The 21,653-nt window shown below is 44.7% G+C and overlaps 1 protein-coding gene and 1 long non-coding RNA gene across 2 annotated transcripts in view; one reads left to right on the forward strand and one right to left on the reverse strand.

Annotated features, from left to right (window-relative positions):
- Positions 1-21,653, forward strand: part of LOC140220001 (uncharacterized) — a 95,678-nt gene that overhangs the window by 71,329 nt on the left and 2,696 nt on the right. The window lies entirely within an intron of this gene.
- LOC140219777 (uncharacterized) lies at positions 7,051-14,747 on the reverse strand. Its single transcript, XR_011895954.1, has 3 exons — positions 14,309-14,747; positions 13,103-13,195; positions 7,051-7,297 (listed from the first exon to the last, which is right to left on the reverse strand). It is a non-coding gene; the product is annotated as an uncharacterized lncRNA (long non-coding RNA).

Consider the following 21,653-nt stretch of genomic DNA (forward strand, 5'->3'; position numbering starts at 1 on the left):
CGGCTGCAGACCCCAAGTGTGATACGCAAAGTTGTAGAGCACCTTGAGAAACCTTTCAATAAATTGTTTCCAACACGATATATCTCACGTGGTCCTTCTTTCCGCGTTCCAAAGAGAGCCTGCGAGATATGAAAAAACACCACGTGACGGGGTGCTTGCTCACTATTGTTGTGCTGCTATCAAGCGTGCGATCATCATCATCATCAGCAGCAGCAGCAGCCTGGTTACGCCCACTGCAGGGCAAAGGCCTCTCCCATACTTCTCCAACTACCCCGGTCATGTACTAATTGTGGCTATGTCATCCCTGCAAACTTCTTAATCTCATCCGCCCACCCAACTTTCTGCCGCCTCCTGGTAAGCTTCCCTTCCCTTGGAATCCAGTCAGTAACCCTTAATGACCATCGGTTATCTTCCCTCCTCATTACATGTCCTGCCCATGCCCATTTCTTTTTCTTGATTTCAACTAAGATGTCATTAACTCGCGTTTGTTCCCTCACCCACTCTGCTCTTTTATTATCCCTTAACTTTACACCTATCATTCTTCTTTCCATAGCTCGTTGCGTCGTCCTCAATTTAAGTAGAACCCTTTTCGTAAGCCTCCAGGTTTCTGCCCCGTACGTGAGTACTGGTAAGACATAGTTGTTATACACTTTTCTCTTGAGGGATAATGGCAACCTACTGTTCATGATCTGAAAATGCCTGCCAAACGCACCCCAACCAATTCTTATTCTTCTTCTTATTTCAGTCTCATGATACCGATCCGCAGTCACTACCTGTTCTAAGTAGATGTATTCCCTTACTACTTCCAGTGCCTCGCTACCTATCGTTAATGCTGTTCTCTTCCGAGACTGTTAAACATTACATTAGTTTTCTGCAGAATAATTTTTAAACCCACCCTTCTGCTTTGCCTCTCCAGGTCAGTGAGCATGCATTGCAGTTGGTCCCCTGAGTAACTAAGCAAGGCAATATCATCAGCGAATCGCATGTTACTAAGGTATTCTCCATTAACCTTTATCCCCAATTCTTCGCAGTCCAGGTCTCTGAATACCTCCTGTAAACACGCTGTGAATAGCATTGGAGAGATCGTATGTCCCTGCCTGACGCCGTTCTTTATTTGGATTTTGTTGCTTTCTTTGTGGTGGACTACGGTGGCCGTGGAGCCGCTATAGATATCTTTCAGTATATTTACATACGGCTCGTCTACACCCTGATTCCGTGATGCCTCCATGACTGCTGAGGTTTTAACTGAATCAAACGCTTTCTCGTAATCAACGAAAGCTATATATAAGGGTTGGTTATATTCCTCACATTTCTCTATCACCTAATTGACAGTGTGAATATGGTCTATTGTTGAGTAGCCTTTACGGAATCCTGCCTGGTCCTTTGGTTGACGGAAGTCTAAGGTGTTCCTGATTCTATTTGCAATTACCTTAGTAAATACTTTGTAGGCAACGGACAGTAAAGTGATCGGTCTATAATTTTTCAAGTCTTTGGCGTCCCCTTTCTTATGGATCAGGACTATGTTAGCGTTCTTCCAAGATTCCGGTACGCTCGAAGTCATGAGGCATTGCGTATACAGGGTGGCCAGTTTTTCTGGAACAATCTGCCCGCCATCCTTCAACAAATCTGCTGTTACGTGATCCTCCCCAGCTGCCTTCCCCCTTTGCATAGCTCACAAGGCTTTCTTTACTTCTTCCGGCATTTCAAGTTTCTCTAGACTATTCTCTCTTCCATTATCGTCGTGGATGCCACTGGTACTGTATAAATCTCTATAGAACTCCTCAGCCACATGAACTATCTCATCCATATTAGTAATGATATTGCCGGCGTTGTCTCTTAACGCATACATCTGATTCCGAGCGTGCGATGTATACGCGTAAACTGAAATATGTTCTGTGAAGTAATTAATAAGGAAGTTAGCTGGTGAATTTTGTTTATTTACTCGAATATGCATTTCTATTTCCCGTGGTACTATTGTCCGCCTCCTTAAATACTCCAGCTCAAGGACAAGTAATATGAGATCTGCAACAGGCGATGTTTAAAAATTACGCATATCTTAAATATCATCACACCATGTGGTATATAATGAAGTCAAACGAAAAGGAACCGAAAAGCGCTCGCTGAGGATACACCACCAATATTTTTAAGCAGCAAATTCACTTGGTTTATGTGTCACGCCAACATGCTCTGAGGTGAAGTCGAAGCGTCAACTTATATATTGCAATGGTAGGACCTAAGTAAAACAAACTTTTCTCATTGAAAACGCCAATTACTCTAATTAAAACTTCCTTTGGAAAAGTTATTATGGTTCTCAATTTTCGCATGGACCATATTAGTGTTTACCAAAGTCATTTTAGAGCCCGTGGGCAACACATCAACAAATGAAATTTTAGATCATACAAAGTTTTGGGACAGGCCGGACAGGCCGCCATTCGAATATGAACCTGGCAACGTTTAACGCTAGAACGTTATCTAGTGAGGCGAGTCTAGCAGTGCTATTGGAGGAATTAGAGACCAGTAAATGGGATATAATAGGGCTCAGTGAAGTTAGGAGGCCAAAAGAAGCATATACAGTGCTAAAAAGCGGGCACGTCCTGTGCTACCGGGGCTTAGCAGAGAGACGAGAACTAAGAGTCGGATTCCGGATTAACAAGAACATACCTGGTAACATACAGGAATTCTATAGCATTAACGAGAGGGTGGCATGTCTTGTTGTGAAACTTAATAAGAGGTACAAAATGAAGGTTGTACAGGTCTACGCCCCTACACCTAGTCATGATGACCAGGAAGTCGAAAGCTTCTATGAAGACGTGGAATCGGCGATGGGTAAAGTCAAAACAAAATACAGCATACTGATGGGCGATTTCAATGCCAGGGCAGGCAAGAAGCAGGCCGGAGACAAGTCAGTGGGGGAATATGGTATAGGCTCTAGGAATAGCAGAGGAGAGTTATTCAAAGAGTTTGCAGAACAGAATAATATGCGGATAATGAATACCTTTTTCCGCAAGTGGACGTGGACGTGGACGTGGAGTAGCCCGAAATGGTGAGACCAGAAATGAAATCGACTTCATACTCTGCGCGAACCCTGGCATCATACAAGATGTAGACGTGCTCGGCAAGGTGCGCTGCAGTGACCATAGGATGGTAAGAACTCGAATTAGCCTTGACTTGAGGAGGGAACGGAAGAAACTGGTACATAGGAAGCCAATCAATGAGTTAGCGGTTAGAGGGAAACTAGAGGAATTCCGGGTCAAGTTACAGAACAGGTATTCGGCTTTAACCTAGAAAGAGGACCATAGTGTTGAAGCAATGAACGACAATCTTATGGGCATCATTAAGGAGTGCGCAATAGAAGTCGGTGGTAACGCCGTTAAACAGGAAACCAGTAAGCTATCGCAGGAGATGAAAGATCTGATCAAGAAACGCCAATGTATGAAAGCCTCTAACCCTACAGCTAGAAAAGAACTGGCAGAACTTTCTAAGTTAATCAACAAGCGTAAGACAGCGGACATAAGGAACTATAATATGGATAGAATTGAACAGGCTCTCAGGAACGGAGGAAGCCTAAAAGCAGTGAAGAAGAAACTAGGAATCGGCAAGAATCAGATGTGTGCGTTAAGAGACAAAGCCGGCAATATCGTTACTAATATGGATGAGATAGTTCAAGTGGCTGAAGAGTTTATATTATAGAGATTTATACAGTACCAGTAACACCCACGACGATAAGGTGAGAGAGAATATTCTCGAGGAACTTGAAATCCCACAAGTAACATCGGAAGAGGTAAAGAACGCCTTGGGAGCTATGCAAAGGGGGAAGGCAGCTGGGGAGGATCAGGTAACAGCAGATTTGTTGAAAGATGATGGGAGCACTGTCCTAGAAAGATTGGCCGCCCTACATACACAATGCCTCATGACCTCGAACGTACCGGAATCTTGGAAGAACGCTAACATAATCCTAATCCATAAGAAAGGGGACGCCAAAGACTTGAAAAATTATAGACCGATCAGCTTACTGTCCGTTGCCTACAAAGTATTTACTAAGGTAATCGCAAATAGAATCGGGAACACCTTAGACTTCTGTCAACCAAAGGACCAGGCAGGATTCCGTAAAGGCTACTCAACAATAGACCATATTCACACTATCAATCAGGTGATACAGAAATGTGCGGAATATAACCAGTCCTTATATATAGCCTTCATTGATTACGAAAAAGCATTTGAATCAGTCGAAACCTCAGCAGTAATGAAGGTACTACAGAATCAGGGTGTAGATGAGCCATATGTAAAGATACTGGAAGATATCTATAGCGGTTCCACAGCCACCGTAATCCTCCACAAAGAAAGCAACAAAATACCAATAAAGAAAGGCGTCAGACAGGGAGATAAGATATCTCCAATGCTATTCGCTGCATGTTTACAGGAGGTATTCAGAGACCTGGAATGGGAAGAATTGGGGATAAAAGTTGATGCAGAATACCTTAGCAACTTGTGATTCGCTGATTATATTGCCTTGCTTAGTAACTCAGGGGACCAATTGCAATGCATGCTCACTGACCTGGAGAAGCAAAGCAGAAGGGTGGGTCTGAAAATTAATCTACAGAAAACTAAAGTGATCTTTAACAGTCTCGGAAGAGAACAGCAGTTTACGACAGGTAGCGAGGCACTGGAAGTGGTAAGGGAATACATCTACTTAGGGCAGGTAGTGACCACGGATCCGGATCATGAGACTGAAATAACCAGAAGAATAAGAATGGGCTGGGGTGCGTTTGGCAGGCATTCTGAAATCGTGAACAGCAAGTTGCCACTGTCCCTCAAGAGGAAAGCGCATAACACCTGTTTCTTACCAGTACTCACCTACGGGGCAGAAACCTGGAGGCTTACGAAAAGGGTTCTGCTGAAATTGAGGACGACGCAACGAGCTATGGAAAGAAGAATGATAGGTGTAACGTTAAGGGATAAGAAAAGAGCAGATTGGGTGAGGGAACAAACGCGGGCAAATGACATCTTAGTTGAAATCAAGAAAAACAAATGGACATGTGCCGGACATGTAAGGAGGAGGGGAGATAACCTGTTGTATCTCATGTCAGTGGGTGACCAGGCAAGCGATCAAACAGGAAAACGGTGTTTATCGCCCGAAGCTTACGGGCTCCTGGTTACATCTAGAATCAACGGTTCACGCACATAGCAAGACAATATAAGTACTTGTGCGCACATGCGCACTAACAGCAGTCTGCTTATCAGGCGCGCTATCGCCGACACAACACTTCCTCCGCTTTTATTATGAAACTATCAAAGTTCACGTTCCTGTTTGGAACCTATGAGGTGGTCGACGATTTCGAATTGGGTAGCGTCGATCCTCGTCACCCCGTGCAGTGTCAGCCTGCGGCGTCGGTGGTCAGAGAGAAACACTAGCTGGTGGTATTGAAAAGGCTTGTCCCGATCCGGGGTCGCTGTGTGGCCCCACGGCGAACCCATCGCCTTCAACGGAGTTTTCCGCAGCTGGTCCCGATCCGAGGTCGCTGTGTGGCCCCACGGAGAACTCATCGTCTTGAACGACGTTTTCCGCAGGCACTGTCGTGCTTTGAAACAACTGGTTCTTGTGACGCCGCCACTCCAAGCATCCTGAGGGGGTTGATACACGAACCTTGAAAGACACTGGTCCAGTCTGGGCCATTACTACTGCTGGCATCCATTTTGGCTGTCCCCTGTAATTGCGTGCGAGAACATGATCACCAAGAGTGACTTCGCGCACTCGACATGGTCGGTTCACCGTCTGTTTGAACTGTTCGTAAGCCACCCTCTCCCCCACCACAGGCTTGAGCACGTCAAGGCGCGTACGCAAACGTCGACCCAACAACAAGTTGGCCGGCGCCTCGTGCGTTGTAGCGTGAGGAGTGTTCCGATAGGCGAGCAGAAACTTGTTTAACTTTACCTTCAGTGGTTGGCGCGTGCCATCCTTTCGCAGCGCATTCTTCAGAGTTTGCACGAAACGTTCCGCGAGCCCATTTGCGCTAGAATTGTAGGGTGCTGTTTGCACGTGTCGGCAGCCCATCTCTCGGACGAACTGTTTGAAGTCCTGTGACGTGAACTGTGGCCCGTTATCCGACACAATTGTCTCGGAGAAACCGAAACGTGCAAAAACATCTCTTAAGCACTGAATTGTGGCCTCTGTAGTAGTCGACGGCATCACAAAAACTTCCGGCCACTTGGAGTGGGCATCGACCACTATGAGAAACATGGATTGTTGAAAGGGTCCTGCAAAATCAATGTGTATGCGTTGCCACGGCGCTGTGGGCCAGGACCACGGGTGCAGTGGTGCTTTGCCAGGGGCGCTGCGTTGTTCTTGGCACTTTGCACATGATTGAACCATACGCTCAAGATCCGCTTCGATACACGGCCACCAGACATAACTTTGGGCGAGCGCCTTGCTGCGAACTATACCCGGGTGACCCTCGTGTAACTCTTCCAAAACTGCACTCTGTAGTTTTGCGGGGATGACTACTCGTGTTCCGAGCAATATGCATCCTTGATGCAAGGTTAATTCGTTGCGCCTGGTGACGTAATGTTTCAGCCTGCACTGTAAAATAATTTACACCCCTAAGGGTTTTTTTGAGTGTCTATAACTAACCCCCTAGCACCCTAGAGAAGCTGGGTTTTATAGGCAATTACACCCTTATGATGGTTATTCTATATTGCGATAACACCCTATCCCTTGAGGGTGTTTTGAACAACATATTACCCTTCGACCCATGGGGTGTAAGGGTGTGATCAGGAATATATTACCCCTTCACCTATCTTGTGTAATAAGCAATATAATAGCCCTTGCTATAAGGGTGTTGAAGTACGGCATGTCGAAGCGGGTACACATGCACTTCATTGTATGTTTCGTAAGTCTACAGTCAGGCTAGCACACAGAAATGTTATGTACAGTGTGCATACAATAGGTAATGTGTTTCCAAATGCATGGCATAGCAACTTTGAGCGAAAACACATAATCATGTGTGAGTGTTCTGCGTGAAATGGTCCCATTTACCATAGATACAGGAAGAGTGACTGCATGGAGGGTCATTTATTCTAGCCACCTGTACAATATTTAGAGCTTGCACTACGCCTTGTATGTGGTGACAAGTCTTGTGGTCGTTCTACACTGAAGAACAGTCTTATTCAAACCAATGTTCCAGGGCACAGGCGAGGCTGGTGATGCCTTTGTGTAGCTCCATTCCAATGTCCTAAGGCGAGCCATCATAGATGAAGCCATTTCTTCATTGATCACTGTAGCCATCTGCTTGTTTTCTACCTGCAAAATGATTTGTTGCAATTTAATGTCAGGAAAAGTACACGAAACATGACAAGCAGCGCTTCCCTGCATCATTCACTTTAATATTTCAAAATCACACGAAGACCAGGATAAAGAAAACAAGCACAGATAGTGCTTACTTCCAAGAAATCGTTATTTCGAAAGAATAAGGCATTTATTCTGCCACATCATGAATGTAGGAGAGACAGGCTACACAATTATATGAGGGCAATTCAGAAATTATTGCCTGCCCAAGCCCACTACTTTGCCAATATTACTGCAAACATTTCGAACTCTTTATCATTGATGCACTTATGTTTATGCTATCGAATGTCGCCTCACCTTCTCGTTCCAGAGTAATCGAGAAATTCATGGCATCGAGTGGTGACGTCCAGTTGAAACAGCAGGCTGTAATTGAATTTCTGACTGTGCAAGGTTGTGCGCATGTCAACATTCATCGCCATCTGACTGCAGTTTACGGGGATGCCTGTGTTGACGTCAGCACTGTGCAGAGGTGGGCAAGGACTGTGAAAGACCAAAATCCTACCGCATCAAATCTCCAGGATCAGCACCGAAATAGATGGCCCACAATGGCTTCTGATGAGGTTCATGAACATCAGGCAGATAAGTTGACTTGTGGCAATCGCAGGATCAAGCAACACCAGATTACAACAACACTCGCCATTTCCATTGGCTCAGTGAACCACATCATTAAAGACCTGCGTTACAAGAAGACTTGCGCTTGTTGGGTGCCACGGCAACTGACGACTGACATGAAAAAGTTGAAGCATAGCCAACAAGTTCAAATCTTCTTGTAACCCAGGAGGTTCTTAATTATGTGGTTTGCTGAACCAATGGAAATGGCGAGTGTTGTTGCAATCTGGTGTTGCATGATCTTGCGATTGACTAGATTCAACTGGTCTGCCTGATGTTGATGATCCTCATCAGAAACCATTGTGGGCCGTCCAGTTCGGTGCTGATCCTGGACATTTGATGCGGCTGGATTTTGATGTTTCATCCTTGCCCACCTTGGCACAATGCTGACTTCAACACAGGCATCCCCGTAAACTGCTTTCAGACGGCAATGAATGTTGAAGGGCGTAGAACTTTCCGCAGTGAGAAATTCAATTACAGCCCGCTGTTTCAAACGGACATCACCACTGGATGTCATGCATTGATCGATTACTTTGGAACGCGAAGAGATAGGAAGATGGGGCAAGTGACATTGCATAGCTTAAACATCAGTGCATTATTGATAAAGAGCCAAAATATTTGCAGTGCTACAGTTTGCAGTAGCGTGTTTAGAGGCATTACTTCCTTAACCGCCCTCATATTACAGCAATAACGTTGGGCAGTTTGTTTTCGTGTGTGACTGACTCAAAACTACAATTTAGAATGTGCACAAATAAAGATGGTCGTGTTGAGCCCAATAAATTGCTTACAAATATATTAATCCTTTCTTATGCAATAAATTTACAATGAGAAGCCACATCATCTCACTGCAACTTTCCCTACAAGCAAGTTATATTGAGAATAAGGTGCAGCCATATGCTTCGCTATGCATTGCAGGGTAACCATCAAGAGGTACTTTGACATTAATGCCTTGTTCCCAAAACCAATAGTTTAAATGCCAACCATTATTTCACAGGAGGTGGTGGCCACAAGGCAAAAACAAATTCGCAAAGTTTACGTGCCAAAACAATGACCTTACATTCATCGGTTAATATAACACATGGCATTGTTGTTTTGCCTGCCTCCTCAGGAATATACATTGTTAATAGTAGAAATCAGCATTTTCGCAGAAGCTTGCTCCTTTAACAAGACGCACAAATGATGCTGTTCTTCAGATTTCCCAGGCAAACAATGCAAGCATCACTATACTAAGCATCACTAAGCTGACCTTTATTTTTTTCTTAATCTATGACCTACACAGTTGCTAGTAACAACCCCTCTCTCAGAACTAATTGGCATCTCTACTAGAAGCCCTGCCTACACCTTTTAACATCATCTCAGACATCTCCACTAAGCAAGCACATAATCCTGCTGGTATTTTTATTACAGAGGTTTTCACTAAAGATCTTCCAAGCAAGAACTCTTTAGCATCTGATCATTTAGATGCTTTGAACTGGAACAACACAGTGAATGCATCATGCTTAAAAGAAGTTTAGCTATTTTAATCAAAGCACAGTTAAAGCCTTTCATGTATGAAGTTTGTCACCTGCTTTCACTTAACCTTGCTGGTTATCTGATCGTGAGTTACACTAAGATCAAACATTCTAATGGCCAACATCTTTCATCTGTGAAGCGCAGAAAACTTTAGTGCACTTGTCAATGTTGTTACGGCATTCTTAAATGTGTTGATTAGGCTGCTGGCTGTTTAGCACTGTAGTAGCATTGTACAGCGTGATCATTTTTAAGTTTTATGGAACTTTTTAAAATTTCCTGTGGCAGATGGCATAATTCTTGTTTTTGAGCTAGATTATTTGAAGAGGTGGACATCACTAGCATGAGAAATCGAAACACATGTTCGACTAATTAAAAAAATTCACTATTGACTTCGTAACTAATTATTTTACTGCGCATATTGCAATTTACAAATTGTAGCCAGTGAGCTTGGAAGACGTGTGCACTTGAATTTCCAGGATGACACCAGTTTAGGAATATTTCCCTGATAAAGAACACTACACAAGGATGTTCCAGTTACTTTTGTGCATCAGTGCATAAAAGCACATCTTGTTAAAAGAAGTGGAACAACAGCGCATGTTTACGGCAAGTTTGATGGTGCATATCTCCAAACTGGCATCATTCTGGAAATCAATTCCAAGTGGCTGCACCTTGTAATCTCACTGGCTATGATTCGTAAATTACAATATGTGCCTCATATATGTGGTGGCACTGGCAAACACTCCCAGAGTTCTACTAGGAAACATAAATACCCAAGAAAGTGGATGGGGAAACGGCGCCCATGGTAGCTCAATTGGTAAAGCATCGCACGCGTAATGCGAAGACGTGGGTTCGTTCCCCACCTGCGGCAAGTTGTTTTTTCATCCACTTTTCTTATTTCTTTTCTTTTCTTTATTTCATTTATTAATCACAAGTAATTTACTCTAACTTGTCCTTGGTGTCAGTGTTTGCTGGCTTCTTAGGATGTGATTAATAAACATCGGGTTGCTTGGTTAAGCCCTTTTATTTTTGTTTATATGAGCCATAAAGTAATTCATTTGAAAGATAATGAATACATTTTTGTTAATTACTTTAATATTTTTCGATTTCTCGTGCAAGATATATCTGCCTGTTGGAATATTCCTGCTCAAGGACTAGAATTATGCTATATACGACAGGGCTATATTTAAAAATTCCACAAAACTGAAAATCATCACCCTCTATAAAGACAGTGTGAATTTAAAAACAAGCTTCAGTGAACCTTATTGAATCAGCAAATGGCCAGTGTAACTAGCTTGATCATCCTGGAAATCTTTTGTAGCTTATAAGCATAGTGCATTTCAATTCCACATATAGGAGTGCAAATTTTTCTTGAAATCAGCTTTTTCTTCTTAACAGCTAGCATCCCTGCCAGCTTGGTCAAACATAATGTTGCATGACTTCAACAGTACTGCACAATCATACTTTTTTCTGCTCAAAGTGTCTAGTGATGTGTCTTTAGCAGCTGAGATAATTAATGTTCATGCAGATAAACATCAGAAAACAGTGCAATAACTGCCAAGAAAATGCAATCATGCGTTTCGTTTACAAAAGAGCATGTGCTCTACCTTCTGCCAGGTTTGTTCTCCATGTCAGGCTGGTACAGAACTTGCACAAGAGGCACCTTTTGCATCCATGAAGATATTTTATATGGTTATGGTGGTGTTGAAACATGACATCAACCATAAGACTTTAAACTATATTATGAAACAGTTATTTGTACACATAGAAAAGGCGCCAATTTTGAATTTATCACATTTGGTTGAGAGTACCATAGTATAAATAGCTCAAGTGGTACAGGTACGCAAACGGGCTAGTTGGTATTGGTCGATGACGTTAGACAATGTGAACTCGACAAAGGATGGAGAAAGAGGCGATAGCATTTGTTCCATTTCTCACCACTTTTGACGTCCTTTGTACAAGTCTGCACTGTCGAACTTCATGGATCAACTAGTACAGCCTGAAAAAAATATGTCATGAAAGAAAACTTGGCTTTCAACCTCGACAATCCTGCCTGTTAGGTATTATGGGTTCTTTAGAACTTATTTCTTTATACAAAGTCAGACCCATCAAGTAAAGCTTACTGAGAAAGAAAACACCTCTCAAGGCACATGCACCAAAGGAGTCAGAGCATCATACACATTACCTTTAAGTGCAACAGTATTCTTTTTCTTAGGCAAACTGCATTTCTAGTTTCTTAAAGCCTATACATTTATTTGCCACAGCTATGGGAAAATCACAAGATGGAAAAAGATGTGTTGATGCAATTTCAACTATTATGTACAACAACAAAAGGTAAAGCAAAGGAAGTCTCACTGCTTCTCTGTCTAAATGACATTCAGTTTCATTTGTCATGTCCACTCCTATCCTGATGGCAGTAAAAACAGGAAGACAGCAGCGTGGTTCAGAAAGTAGACGAAGGAGCTGATATCCTAGGTGACATAAAGAGTAAAAAAGGGAGCTGGTCAGGCCATGTAGTGCAGACTTGAGACATCATTAACTAGCGTGAAAAAGACAACGGACGACAGCTAGAAGCACATAGGGCAGAACTCTAGGCTTCAACTGAAATTTTGGCTACACAGAAACATAGGATTCAGGGGATGCGACTATGACGCATGGAAGCAACATTCATCCTTCCTTTTCCCTGCCTAACACAGGAGGTATAGGAGCAAATCGATGGACAGGTTCATTTCGAGATACGAACACTCTTTTTTGGCGAGAGCCAGGGAAGGGGTGCTTACACACCAATCACCCACTTTTTCATGCAAAGTGCTTCGAATATTTTCATGTCGACCTGCTTCTAGAGCCGCCTGGGCAGACGAGTGCTTTGAAACTGCTCAGTGCATGAGCATCTACAGCAATGATTGGCCGGATGGCCACCAGCCGCTGACAACTGCCCTATCTTTGTTCCCCCAAGTGGTCGTTTAAACACCGACCTGTTTGGCTTGAGGAAACATAGGGCAGCTTTCAGTACCTTAGTGGCTGGTGGCTACATGGCCAATCATCGCCATACATGCTCATGCACCGAGCAGTTTCAAAGCAATCGTGTGCTCAGGCAGCTCCAGAATCAGGTACATAGGGAAATATACGAACCACTTTGCATCAAAAAAGCGGGGAATAGGTGTGTAAGCACCTGTCTCTGGCTCTTACCAAGAAAGCTCGTACCAAGAAAGTCCATCAATTTATTCTGACAGCTCCTATGTTGTTTCTGTCTGTCGAAATTCTGTGCATTCAATGTTTCTGTGTAGCAAAAATTTCAGTTGAAGTCTAGAATTCTGTCTTATGTGCTTCTTGATGTCTTTGTCACGCTAGTTATTGATGTCTCAAGTCAGCAATGAGCACCAACTAGCCCAAGTGCCTTCTTCAACCATGTAATGCATAGGGCAGATAACGGGTGGCACATTCGAGTTACAGAATGGATACCAAGGGAAGAGAAGGGTAGTCAAGGACGGTAGAGAGGTAGACTATCATGAAGACAGAAAATTTGCAGGCTTCACTTCGAATCAGCTAGCGCAAGACAAAGGTAATTGGAGCTCACTGGGAGAGGTCTTCATCCTCTGGTGGAAAAAATATATAGGCAAATGGTGATGAAGAAAAGTATACCTGTCGGCTCAGACGTCTTCACTGTCTTTTCAGCAATGTGTAGGCCCAAGACAGCCAGTCGGTTCCCATGCAATTGCTCCATGCTGACTGTAACTGCATGGGCACAAGAAAACAACCCACCATTAATGCCGCCCGAGATTGACCACTCAATAAAAGAACCTCTCAAAACTGCAAATACAATTAAGCATTTACCAGCTTAATACCTACATATATAAAGGCCAAGAATAGTTACAATAACCATACGCTTTATAACTAGACATTAAAATAAGGTAGTGAAACGTACAATAACCGTAGGACGTTCAGTGCAATTCATTTCAGAAATACTAGTTGACCACTGACAGGACGCCTTAGGCAGGGTTCAGTCACACAACAAGAAAACAAATAGTAGTAGTAATAAGCATGCCTGCGTGAAACCAAGACAAGAGTTCAAGGACGTGAAAAAAATTGATTTGCTAAGTGTACTTACTTATACAAAAAGATAAATTTATAAACAAACAGCGCAACCACGCGTTCATCTGCAACAGCACGAGAGCGTCTAGAACAAACGAGCACAACTTAAAACGAAGGATAAGTACGTAGCCGGGATGGTCGTGGTTCTTTTGTTCTGCATTAGTTCGTCATGAAAGCACAAGCATTGCAAGCTACCTGCGCCATTACCTATCACGTGACCTCCGACAAAAAAAACAACAACAAAAAAATACAATTGAGTAAAAGTACATAAGCGACATTTAATACGGTTGTCACACTGCACAATTTTGGCCGCGATCGATGCTGACTGGAATCCAATTTCTGGGCGCGTTTGGCTTCGTTGCACAATCTGCGGACGGGAGCCAATCGCGGTCGAAAAGTTCCATCCAGAACGGGCTCGATCGTGATCGAAAGTGGCCCTGTGACACCGCGCCCATCCTTGGTAACAGAATGAACCAATTAGTCAAACCATAGCATTATTTACCTGCCTGCGCCGAATACTGACGCGGGGCAGTACTTAATTCTCTACAACTCTAGTTGAGGACACGTGAACAATGAAACATTCGATTTTTTTGCTTTTTCACATTCGGTGCCCGTAGGTTACGCCTGGAGTACAGACACTACACTCGCATCCAACACACCCTGTGCTGTCCTTTAAAGAAATTACGCGACAATTACTACCACAATGATGCACCATAAAAACGCGATGCTGAACGTGACTACGTACGTGCTACGTACCTTTTATATGAGCAGTCCATGCGCCTTGCAAAAGGCCCTCGGTTTGAAGGCGGAGCGCTGTCACGATGTGTACTCTGGGCACGTCGTTTCGTTTACGTAGTGGATGGACCATGTTGACGATGCATTCCGCCGAAAAACAAAACGTCCACTTCATCACTGTTCAGGCCGAATGGAAGATGTTTTCTCCTTCGCCACGAATGACGGCCGTCGTAGGCATAGTAAACACACTGTCACAAAGAAACACCGATGTCGTAGGCCGCTGCTGCCTTTCTTTCTCACGCATAATCGCGTCGCCATCACTCCGGACGCTCACTCCGCGTCGATGAACGCAAAAGTACACGAAAACAACGAGGTGGTACAACATAAACGCAGCAAAAAACAATCTAATTACTCACAACTTCAAGAATGTCACGGAGAACACACCATAACACACATGCACCCGGCGTCCCGCCGCAAAACGCAGGAAATGACGTAGCGGCGACACCCGTCGGGTGAAGTTATTTCAATTTCGGTTTCGTTTTCAAGGCATAAATACAAATATTTTTTAAAACTACATATGCATATTACTTTCCAAGCTATTTATTTTACGCTACCTCTAAGCCATTTTCTGTGTTTACGGGTAGCTTCAGTGGAAATTTATTCGCAGAAACATTGGCTGATATCAAATCAAATGGAATGGCAAAGATGGGCTGGTAACTGCGTGTAAGTGAATTCATTTTCTATACATATATTTTTTTTTTGGCTTGGACGTTCATTTGTAAAGAGACGTGGCCCTTCCTGATTGTATAATATGCAGAGGTACTTGCGAGTCTGTCTTTTCTTTTATGCACAAAGAAAGAGAGAGAGGGAGAAAAAAAAGCTTTAATTGGCATTTTTAAGAAGTTCACAATGCTCATATTTCTTAACTGGTGTGCTCACACAAATTTGAAATAGCTTTCTAAACGTATAGGCGATACCACGAAATTTCACATGTTCATGTGTTGGTGGGCTAGTTGGTTAAGCATGATTACAAAGCGCCTACGTGCTGTCTCGTGTCCCCCTTCTTCGTGTGTTGTTTTATTCGGCGCCGTCTTTGTATTCACATGTTCAGAATTACACGAAAACCTCAAGTTTCCAAGTACGAAAAGTCTTTCTTTGCGTGGTGTCGTGAATGTGCAACCGAAGCGAATCCAGTTCTCGTTTATTAATTTTTTTAAATTTTTTTTAAAGAGCGGGTGAGCGAGTGGGGCCGATGACCGCTCAAACGAAAGAACAAATATAACGACTCCCCTTTGGTGGACAGCACCGTGAGTTGTCGTTGTTATAATCTGATGTCGGTCTTTGTCTTACTACAGTTGCTTAGAATAGCAGTTTGACGGGTAATGAGGAAGATGTATTCACAATCGAGGTATTTTGTGCATGCGGTAGACAAGTCATTTTCAACCCAACTACTCTCGCCCTCAAACTACCGCTAGCAGAACATTTAGTATTGTTCCCATTCAATAGCTGCGCCTATACAATCGCCGAACCCCTTTGCTCGGCGAGGGTGCAGCTTTGGTAAAGGCTATTGAATGACAACAGCAATTTCTTGGCAAAGTGTGGGAACTGTGATGACATTTGTCTGGGTGTTGGCTTTAAGCACTCTCTTGTCTCTCCTCTGCGCTGTTGCATGTGAGTGCAAAACTAAGCGCTGCACCTTTTGCACTACTTTTGCGGGGGGGGGGGGGGGGGGGGAAGGAGGTGGCTAACGCGTAGTTAGTCTTCCAGAGGGCATTGTGTCGATGGCCAGGGTGTTTCAGTGGGCATTGTGACGGCCAAAGCGGTCCAAAGAGTATTGTAGCAATGCCCACGAAGTTCTCGCTAAAAGGACTCGCACACGCCTTCCCCGCGTCCCTATCATGTTCATTATGCACGCTCTCAAACAACCCACCGACGCGGCTGGCAAGGCAGTGACAGTAGCAGTAGCAACAGCAGCAGAATTGGAAAGGGTGAGGGAGGAGGCATAGAAAGCTTCGCTTTAAAATTTAGCAGAACGCCCCTGTGCAGACTGTAACGTACCTGCAATCCAGAGCTCTGGTGTTTGGACAAAATTCAATTTCATTCTACAAGGTATTTCTTTCCCGTATTCAGCATGTGCACCTGTCTCACCCATCTCGCGATGGGCGACGGGCGAGTCTCGCGCAGGTCTGCATATGCCAAGACATCGCGAACGCACTTGGCAGGTGGGCAATTGCGCGCACACTTGAAAAATGCCTCGCCACTGTTCCGTGAACAAAGATGGGTCTGCAAATGCCCCGCCAATTTCTGGAATCTCGTTATATCTACAATGATTGGCTTAATGTCCTATTCATGCATGCAATAATACAGTCTCCAATTTGGGAGGGGAAATATTTGAGTAAATAGCGCTGTTAGTCGGTGTTGTAAATACTGTATGCATCGCAAGTTGTACGTTGGTTCTCTGTACTTTCTCATATTATTCTCCCTTTCTTTTTGAGCACTCCGTTCTGGCAGCTGTTTGTAACCCAGTAGAACTTTCCTTTACTATACAACTACAAACTTAATAGTTTCTTTTTGGACAGCCAGCTTCGCAAATTGACGCAGACGCGAAGCCATGAGCGTTTTGCACGGCTCTTTCTGCAGATGCTGTTTGAGCAAAGCATTGTGGTGGGTGAGAAGGCTCAAGTTTGCCACCGAACCTAGCTTGTTTATAAACGTGAGAGAAGTAGAACGAATTGAGGTTATTGATTCGGCGAAAAAAGGTCAGGTGGGGTCAAAGCTTCCCGAATTGGCGTATCTTTTTTCCGCGTATGGTTCGTCGCGCGTTTTTCTGCCTGTTTTGTCGTGCTTGAAAGAAACCTAGACGACCGCACTGCATTGGAGCAATTGTGGCGCGTCCAGCTGCATGCTGTCACGTGGCCTATTCATTTTGCTGGATTCCTGGCGTCCCAAAAGCAAGAGCTGCACTAGTTCTGCCTTACTGAAAACATTTTGAACATTTTTCTTTTGGTTAAATATTCAATACTAGAAAAAGTAGCAACAGCAACAGGTTTTTCGCAGGACATATTTAAAATAGTTCATCGAAACAGACAGTGAAGCGGAGGGGGACTCTCTTCAGGAGTTTTCTCGGCATTGAAAGCCCGACATGTCTCGGTGGGAAGGGAATGGGGTAGGGGAGGGCCCACTTTTGGATCCGCCACTGGTTTGTAGTGCCGTGGGACACGCTGTCTCTTCGTACAACTGTATGTTTGTGAATGTAATAAAAATAAACAAAAACACCCTTGCACCCACCCCCCATATTCTTAGTCAGTGCACCCTTTCGGTGGGTAAAAGGGTGTTATGGCATCTAGAACTACCCTATGCTTCGCAAAAAGTCATGTTGATGGGATGTTTCTTGAATGAAAACACCCTTCAAGGGTGTTATGACTCGCAATTATCACCATCAAGGGTGTAAATTATTTTACTGTGTGTCTTCACCGACGGATCTTGGCCAACCTGTACTTATGAATTCTTTTACTTGTACCAGCTCGTTGTCGCGTTGCGTGGCACGTGCGATTTCTTTACTCGACACTGGCAGGGAGGCCAGTCGCAATGTATAAAAGGTTTCTTCGCTTTCTTGCGTCTCGTCCTTGACATAGGGAAGCGGCAACCGGGAGCAAAAATCAGCTTCGGCGTTATCGGCTGACTTCTTAAAGAGAAGGTTGTAGCTGTACGCCGATAACGTCACTGCCCAACGCTGTAATCTCGCAGCTACAATAGGCGGGATCCCAGTTGTTGGTCCCAAAATTTGCTGTAACGGCTTATGGTCCGTGATTAGAGTCAATGATCGACCATAAATGTAGTAGTGAAACTTCTTTATGCCAAAAATTATGGCCAATGCCTCTTTTCAAGCTGGCTGTATTTCTTCTCCGACTCGGACAACGTGCGCGATGCGAAAGCAACCGGTCGAGACCTACTGTCCTCGAAAACATGGGAAAGTACGGCACCTACTCCGTATTGCGATGCGTCACAGGCCAGCTTCAACGGTCTATCCGGGTCGTAATGGGCCAGCACCTGTGGTGATGATAACATTGTTTTGATTTGCTCGAACGCTGCGCGGCAGCGGTCGTCCCAGCACCACGAAGTGTCCTTCTGCAAAAGCCAGTACAAGGGGTTAGCGACAGTTGGCAAATTAGGTACGAACTTCCCGTAATAGTTGACGACACCTAGGAAGGACTCCAGTTCCTGCTTTGTTGTCGGTGCAGCAGCCTTAATAACTGCCTCAATTTTGTCCGGTGACGCAGCGATTCCTTCCGCGCTCATTTTGTGCCCCAGGTAGCAGAGCTCGTTTTGAAAAAACGCACATTTTTCTTTCTTCACCCTGACACCTCGCTCTGACAGACGTTTCAGGAGAGCTTCTAGGTTTATCAAATGTTCTTCAGCGGTTTTCCCGTGACTAGAATGTCATCGAGATAACAACACACTCCGCTCAGGCCCTTCAGTATCATGTCCATTATTTTCTGAAAAATACCTGGCGCTGACGCAATTTCGAAAGGTAGCCTGTTAACTGTAAACAGACCTTTCTGCGTGTTTAATGTCAAGTACTTCTTTGACTCTTCCGCCATGAATACCTGCTGGTATGCCCTGTTCAGATCGATCTTCGTAAAATGTAGCCCCCCGGCCAGCGCTGCCAGTAGATCATCTATCTTAGGCAACGGGTAGTGTGTGATGTCAACTGAGGGGTTTATCGTCGTCTTATAATCCCCACATAGGCGTATGCTGCCATCTTTCTTTATCACGGGCACTGCGGGCGTGGCATACTCCGCTGTATTCACTGGAGTGAGAATTCCTAATTCAACCAATTTTGCTACCTCGGCTTCTACAGCTGACTGCAATGCGATAGGCACATTCCTTGCTTTTAGGAACTTCGGCTGGTGGTCTGGTTTGAAAAACAGCTCGGCCCGTTCGTCTGTGATAGCACCTAACTCATCTTTGAACAGAGTTTCGTACTTGGCTAGCAAGGAATCGAGCCTTTCCTTCGTTCGAGAAGACGAGTCAAACACTGACCTTGAGATGTAGTTCAGACCCCAAATACTGTCCCAGTCTAGACGTAGTGTATGTAGCCATTCTCGTCCTAGCAGTGGTGGTCCTGCTTGGTCGACAAGGTAGAGCGGCAGCCGCGCCGTCCGTCCACAATGCTGCACGTTGACAACCGCGACGCCACAAGGTCGGACGAGTGCTCCGGTATAGGTGCGTAGGGTGACGTCAGTTGATCGGTAGCTGGTAGAAGGAAGCCGCTTCTTGAACTGCTTGAAAGGCATGATTGACACAGCAGCTCCCGTGTCGAGTTCTATTTCTACCGGTGCATCATTTATATTTAGTTTAACAAAAATGGGAGCGTGGCTGGCAGCCCCTTGTTTGGAAATGCTGATAGTCGGCTCCTGTGTCACAACTTTTAGCGTTTTCAGGCTCCGTTTTTTCTTATACCCGGGATGAGATTGTCTGTTGCTGCTCCGACAGGCTATTTGAATGTGTCCTTCCTTCGAACACTTAAAACAGGTATCGTTAATGTGAGGGCATACTGCATGAGTGTGGCTCGGGGAACCGCAGCGGTAACAAACTAGTAGCGGCTTACCAGCTCTCGCTTGCACCTTGTACAGAGCAGCATGTGCCTCTCTACTATCGTCTTCAACTTTGTGCAGCTGTGTGGCCAATGATTCCACGACTCGAGTCTCGGCGACATTCTTCCGGGCTGCTTCCATGGCCAGAGCGCGGTCCACTGCTCTCGAGAACGTCAATGTGTCGCCCTCGGTAAAAAGTACTCGCTGCACGTCCTCACGGAGCAGTCCACACACGAAACGATCCCGCAGCGCTTGTCTAAACTGGCTCCAAACTGGCAGGTCTGAGACAACTTGCGAAGTTCGGCAACATATTCCGGCAGGGGCTCACCTTCATACTGTGCTCTGCGGTAAAACTTGGCTCGTTCGCCGATTACGGACGGCACTGGGGCCAGGTGGGCGTCCAAGATGCTCTTCAGCTGTTCGAAACTTTTAGCCGACGGCAGGTCAGGCGCCGTCAACGACTTCAGCAGCCCATACGTTCGCGGGCCGATGATGCTGAGGAATGCGTGCACATTGTCGCTGGCAGGAACCTTGTTGACAATCAGAAAAGATGTCAACCTCTCCTTGTATGCCGTCCAGTCACTTGCGGTAACATCAAATGGCTCCATCTGGCCAAGCTGTACAGTCGACTGCATTGTCGCTTCTTTGTTATTCATGCACAGACAGTCGCAAAATCAGCATTCTTCAATGTCCAACTTGGAACTGAGGCTGACTTTGAAAAGACTTGCCTTCTTCACCAAACTAACAGCGGCCTTCGGATCCCATCCTCGTCGCCAGTATTGTATCTCATGTCAGTGGGTGACCAGGCAAGGGATCAAACAGGAAAACGGTGTTTATTGCCCGAAGCTTACGGGCTCCTGGTTACATCTAGAATCAACGGTTCACGCACATAGCAAGACATTATAAGTACTTGTGCGCACATGCGCACTAACAGCAGTCTGCTTATCAGGCGCGCTATCACCGACACAATTCATTAAGGGTTACGGACTGGATTCCAAGGGAAGGGAAGCGTAGTAGCGGGCGGCAGGAAGTTAGGTGGGCGGATGACATTAAGACGTTTGCAGGGACAACATGGCCACAATTAGTACATGACCGGGGTAGTTGGAGAAGTATGGGAGAGGCCTTTGCCCTGCAGTGGGCGTAACTAGGCTGATGATGATGATGATGATGATGATGATGATGATGATGAAGTTTTGGGGATAATTCAAAAAAAGTAATTCAGGTCTTGAAAAAAATTATCAAGTTTTAAGGTGTAAAAACCACGATCTGATTATGAGGCACGCCATAGTGGAGGAATGCGGAAATTTCGACCACCGGGCGTTTCTTAACATGCACCTAAATTCATGTACACGGGTGTTTTCGCATTTCAACCCCATCGAAATGCTGCCACCGTGGCGGGGATTCCATCCCGCGAACTCGTACTTAGCCGCCCAGCACCATAGCCGCTGAGCAACCAGGGTGGGTAGCTAACAATTCCAAGTTTCCTTCTATAACCGTCTTTTGTAAACAAATTCTCAAAATCGCTATCATTTGCGTATTTTTGTCTCGTTGCTGAGGATTAAAAAACACAGAGACATGTGTGACGTTTTTTTTTATATAATTAAAGCTCAGTGTTCAGACAACGCAAAAAGCAATGCTTGAATGCGCCAGACAGTCAATTTTTGGCAAAGTCTTGTTTCACACCTGCTTCTCCACCGTTTCATGCACTTCAAATGGACCCAACGGATGCACAAAAAAATTAATTCAGGAAAATTTGAGAAAGTACTATG

The sequence above is a fragment of the Dermacentor andersoni genome, chromosome 8, assembly GCF_023375885.2.
Source record: "Dermacentor andersoni chromosome 8, qqDerAnde1_hic_scaffold, whole genome shotgun sequence".
NCBI classification, from domain to species: Eukaryota; Metazoa; Arthropoda; class Arachnida; order Ixodida; family Ixodidae; genus Dermacentor; species Dermacentor andersoni.